The sequence below is a fragment of the Oryctolagus cuniculus genome, chromosome 20 (assembly GCF_964237555.1).
Source record: "Oryctolagus cuniculus chromosome 20, mOryCun1.1, whole genome shotgun sequence".
NCBI lineage: Eukaryota > Metazoa > Chordata > Mammalia > Lagomorpha > Leporidae > Oryctolagus > Oryctolagus cuniculus.
This window is the reverse complement of record NC_091451.1, coordinates 38,796,972-38,801,542: the sequence shown is the minus strand read 5'-3', so window position 1 is coordinate 38,801,542 and position 4,571 is coordinate 38,796,972. Positions and strand designations below refer to the sequence as shown.

At 59.7% G+C, this 4,571-nt stretch overlaps 1 protein-coding gene and 1 long non-coding RNA gene across 4 annotated transcripts in view; one reads left to right on the top strand and one right to left on the bottom strand.

The window, feature by feature from the left end:
- FAM181A (family with sequence similarity 181 member A) overlaps nt 1-1,398 on the bottom strand; it is an 11,511-nt gene extending 10,113 nt beyond the window's left edge. Inside the window, exon 1 of one of the 2 annotated variants that reach the window (XM_008271899.4) lies at nt 1,255-1,398. The gene's annotated coding sequence lies outside the window, so the exon portion shown is untranslated. The remainder of the gene's footprint in view (nt 1-1,254) is intronic. The other variant, XM_070065560.1, reaches the window with a different exon arrangement.
- Nucleotides 1,386-4,312, top strand: LOC127488745 (uncharacterized). Of its 2 annotated transcripts, XR_007916537.2 has the most exons (4): nt 1,390-1,509; nt 1,856-1,946; nt 2,036-2,145; nt 3,746-4,312. It is a non-coding gene; the product is annotated as an uncharacterized lncRNA (long non-coding RNA). The 2 variants fall into 2 exon arrangements; XR_007916536.2 differs by having other exon boundaries at nt 1,386-1,509; nt 2,036-4,312.
- Nucleotides 4,313-4,571: the final 259 nt, after the last annotated feature.

The window sequence follows — 4,571 nt, the reverse complement described above, 5'->3', positions numbered from 1 at the left end:
GGGCCAGGCTGAGACCTGGGGCGGATCTCTCACATGAGTGGCAGACGGCCAAGCACGTGGGCCATCGCCGCCCTCTGCCAGGTGCAGGTTAGCAGGGAGCTGGAACGGAGCAGGGCACGCTGATAAGGATGTAGGGGTCTCAGGCGAGGTCCCGACTCCTGGGCCACACGCCTGCCTCTGTGCTGTGTTCACTCCTATGTGTTTGGAAAACTTTGGGGCTCTCTTTCTGTTAGTGATTTCAACTTTTTTTATCCCGGTCAATGTAAATTCGTTCACATGTGCTGAGGTTTGCTCTGTCACCCAAAGGACGCCCACTGTGGCCCACGTTCCACGGGCCCCGGAAAACATAGGCAGTGCAGGGGTGGCTTGCTAGCTCTGCATGTGGCCGCGCCGTCCGTGGGCTGGCGGCGGCGTCAGTCCGCCCGCCTCCTCCCTGAGTTTGTGTCTGGCAGCTGTGCTAGTCCTCAGCTCCCACTCTGGGTCTGTCTGTTTCTCCTTTCCGGTCTCCCATATTTTGTTTCCACTCCACACCCTCCACTCAGGGACGGAGCAGTGAGCCTGGCCACCGTAGGGTGAGTGTGGATCGTGGCGCCTCTCGGGGGGAGCAGGAGCCCCTGGGGTGGGGACGGCCGGTCCTCCCCGCTCTGCAACTTGGCCCGCGTCACTCAGCCTGCCTGAGCCTCCATTTCTGTCTCCAGAACGGTGACTGGGAGCGGATGAAGCGCAAGGGTTTGGTTCCAAAGCTGTTACGAGCACCGCCTATGTGCAGGATGCTGAGGCACTGGGGTGTACCGATGCCGACAGCCTGGTGCGTGGAACCTCAGCCTCTTACTAAAGGCTGGCGAAGTGAACTCCACCACCAGACGGAAATCGCCCTTCTCCCTGCTCTGCGGACTGGAAGGTGACTCGCCCACCACACCACCGCCAGAGCCGGCAAAGCCGGAGGCCAGTCCAAGCTGGTGCTAATGCTCCCGGCCGGAGAACCCGGGCTCCTCTCGCTTATGGTTCTACGGCACGGTGGACGTGGGGTTCAGAGCCCCCCATGAGAAAGACACAGACACTCTGCCTGCGTCCCAGTCGGAGCCCTCCCCTCCCCTCCGTTCTCCACTGGGCTCCATGTCAGGCTGCCCAGGTGAGCTACCTGGGCGCGTCTCCCCGGAAAGAGGGGCCGATGTGATGGACATGGCATGGCAGTCCCAAAGGGACAGCTCCCCCCGCCCCCGTCCCAGCCCTCCCCGGCCCCCGCGGTGTCACCTTAGCCAAGTCCTCCAGCGCCTTCCTGTTGCGTCTCTTCACCCCACCGAGGCTTCAGCCAAGAGTGAAAAGTCCGTTTAATCTCAACTGCCAACTCAGAGTTGATTGGTGAAGGCTGGCAGGTGCCCCCAGAAAGATTCCAAGGCTCTCGGCAGTTAGAATGCGGTGCTCGGCTAGTGCTGCCTGCCCTGGGGGGTGGGGGTGGAGATGAGTGCAGTTCACTCACAGGATGGGAAGCTGCAGATGCAAAGCTTGGTGGGCCCCAAATTCAGTCCCTGCCATTTTCATGGCGGGGGGTGGGAACAGAGCCCCAGGGAAGGGTGGTGACCTCTCCAAGCTCCTGCAGCTACAAGCAGGACCCACGCCTCTCACCCCCTGGGGAAAGTGGGTCAGTGCAACCCAACAGACACAGATGATGGAGTTTTGACTCCAGGCCAGGCTCGTGGAGCGGTCGATCTTCCCCCCACGCCCACCCTCTGTGATGGACCCATTTGGCAGATGAGAGAAGTGAGGCTCAGGGAGGTTAAATAACAGAGCAGCTAGAGAGAGGATGAACCAAGCCCCCCCACCACCACGCTGGGCTCATCCTGGCTTGTTTCAGGGGCAAGAGGCAGCGGTGACAGCAGCAGTCACCGAGGTACTGGGCTGAGAGCAAGGGCGTCAGTGCTTCCTGGGAGTGGAGACAATGAGAGGTCAGGATGATGGGGGGGGGGGTGGCTGCAGGGAGAGAGTGACGTAAGGTGAGGCGCAGGGTTGAGTCCCCATGTGCTTTCTCATGCAGTAGGCACATAATAAATGCTTGAAGACTGATGGACTGAACAGGTAAACCAGACATGGAGTAGACGGGTGGTCTCCTGAGGCATTTTAGGAGGCCCAACAAGACTGCAGCAGGTGCGTCCCCAGGACCTGACGAGCCTCCTGGCGCCCTCCCCATCCGAGAGGAGCCCTTGCCCCTGGGGGGTGGGGTTATGCAAGGGAAAGCGCCAGGGGCTGGGGTCTACCTCCCCTTGAGCCCTGACGTGCTCAGAACCACACAGCTGCCTCTCAGAAGGGACCCCTCGGAGGCCGGCATTGTGGTCCTGGTGCACAGGCCAGGGTGGCAGAGGTGCCGGGCTCTGGAATCGGTGTAACCACAGCAGAAGGTGAGGTCCGGGGTGGCCGGCAAGTCCCTGCGCCTCCCGGCTTCCCAGTGCAGTCCACGCCGAGCGCCTGGAGCGCCTCTTCCTCTCCCATGTTGGCGCTGATTTCCTGGACTCCACTCCCAAGTCTGTCTGGAACCCAGCCCACAACACACTTCTGAAAATGTCTCATGTTTTGCTATGGGGGGAGAGCGTTTGCATAATTGGCCAATGGGCCAGCCCAGCCTGCCCCAGGCATCCTGCTCCCCAGCTCCTGGACAGGGTCCGGGTACGCCAGGACCATGAAGACAGGTGACTGCGAATGCCACAGGGCTCCTGCCTCGGCCCCAGCCTGAGGCTGAGCTGTGTCCTTGGATGGTGCTCCAGCGCCCAGTGTACGGGGGATACCCCGGAGCTTGTCAAAGGGAAGATGCTCTGCTAATTCGGGCAGGCGACGCTGCCCCTCACTTTCCTCATCTGTAAAATGGGGGTAAGGCCAGTGACTCTGCTGAACTTTCTGGAACCAGGCGGATGGCTCCGAGGGGTGAGTGGGGCCAGTCAAGTTGAGGCTGAAGGCAGTGCTCAAGGGCTTCAGCTCACGGAGCTCCAAGTTCAAAGGCATCTGGATTCTGGGTTGAGGGGCAGTGATCTCCCTAACCACAGCAGAAGTCACAGCTCTGGGTGAGAAGCTCGGCACACGGTGAGCCCAGCTCCCCAGACCCCGAGGCTCCCTGGGGGCACCCCCGGGAGCGGACTCCACTTGAGGTCAGCAAGGCTGTACCTCTGGCTTGGACCAGCCAGCTTCCTGGAATGCCGAGGCCAGCGAGGACCGCAGCCTTCAGCCAGCCCACCTTGGTTTCCAGAAGACCCTGACAGCCTGGATGCACAGCAGGACGACGGCAGCCCACCTGGGACATCAGGACCCTGCCCACGGGATCTTTCAGGAAGCCAAACCAGCAGCCCAGAAGCAACGAGCCCAGAACAGCCAGAACCTGGTTGGGCACAGCCGGCTCCCTCCTTGTCTGTACCCGCTTCCAGCTCAGCACCAACCAGAGAAGTCCCAGGTCCCCAACCCTCACAAAAGATGGCAGGATCGGGCAGAGCCCTAGCTGCCCCAGGCCAGGACTGTCACCCAGGGCACACCGAGAGCCTCCCTTTCCTTCCTCACACCCCACCTGCCTCTGACCGCCTCCACCTGCAGGTGGCCGCGGTCACTCTCTTGCAGTGGCCACTTTTGCTCTCCTGTGAGTGTGATTATTTCCACAACTCAGGGACCCAGAAAGGGCCCAGGAAGGATTCGAGGTCTCGTTGAGGCAGGGAGGTAGAAGCCAGCTCCCTCAGGTTCATTTCCCTGCCTCACTCTCCCCTTCCAGGAAAAACTGACTGCTTCCCCTCTCTCGAGGTGCCTTCCCTGTGTGCACTGGTGCTACTTCGAGAAGAGGAGCCTTGGGAGTGACCTGGATTTAGCATCTCTCTTCCAATGAAGAGAAGAAAGCCGAGGGACCATGGACAGTGTCAGGGACTTGCTCCAAAGACGCATGGCGGCTTGCTCTTGGCTTTCTTGGGTCACTCACTAGTTAGGAAGCCAGCTGCCAGGCTGTGAGGCCACACAGGCACCCAGAGGAGAGGCCCATTTGATGACGCACTGAGAGGACTCGACAGCAGCCAGGGAAGAACTGACACTGACAGCCACATGAGCAAGTCGCCCTGGCAGCAGCTCCCCTGGCCCCTGTCAACATCTCAGCTGCAGCCTTGTGAGAGACCCTGGCCCAAGACTTCCTGGGTCAGACCCTCCAGGTTCCTGACCCACCGGACCTGGGGGAGGTAACAGATGTCTGTTGTTCCAAGCTGCATGGTTAGCAATGCAACACAAGTTGGTGCTTTTTGGTCTGAGATTCATCGTATCCAATTAGGAGCTCTGAGAATAAAGCACCAGTGACTCAGGACTCAGCGATGTTTCATGGAGAGATGAGTGAATGGATGGACAGGCAGATGGATGGATGGATGGATGCATGCATGCATGGATGCATGGATGGACAGGTGGATGTATGGATGGATGATGGATGGGTGGATGGATGGATGGATGGATATATAGATGGATATATGGATGATGGATGGATGGATGATGGATGGACGGACAAATGGATGGATATATGGGTGGATGAGTGGATGATATTCCAGAACAGCTGAGCTGTTCAG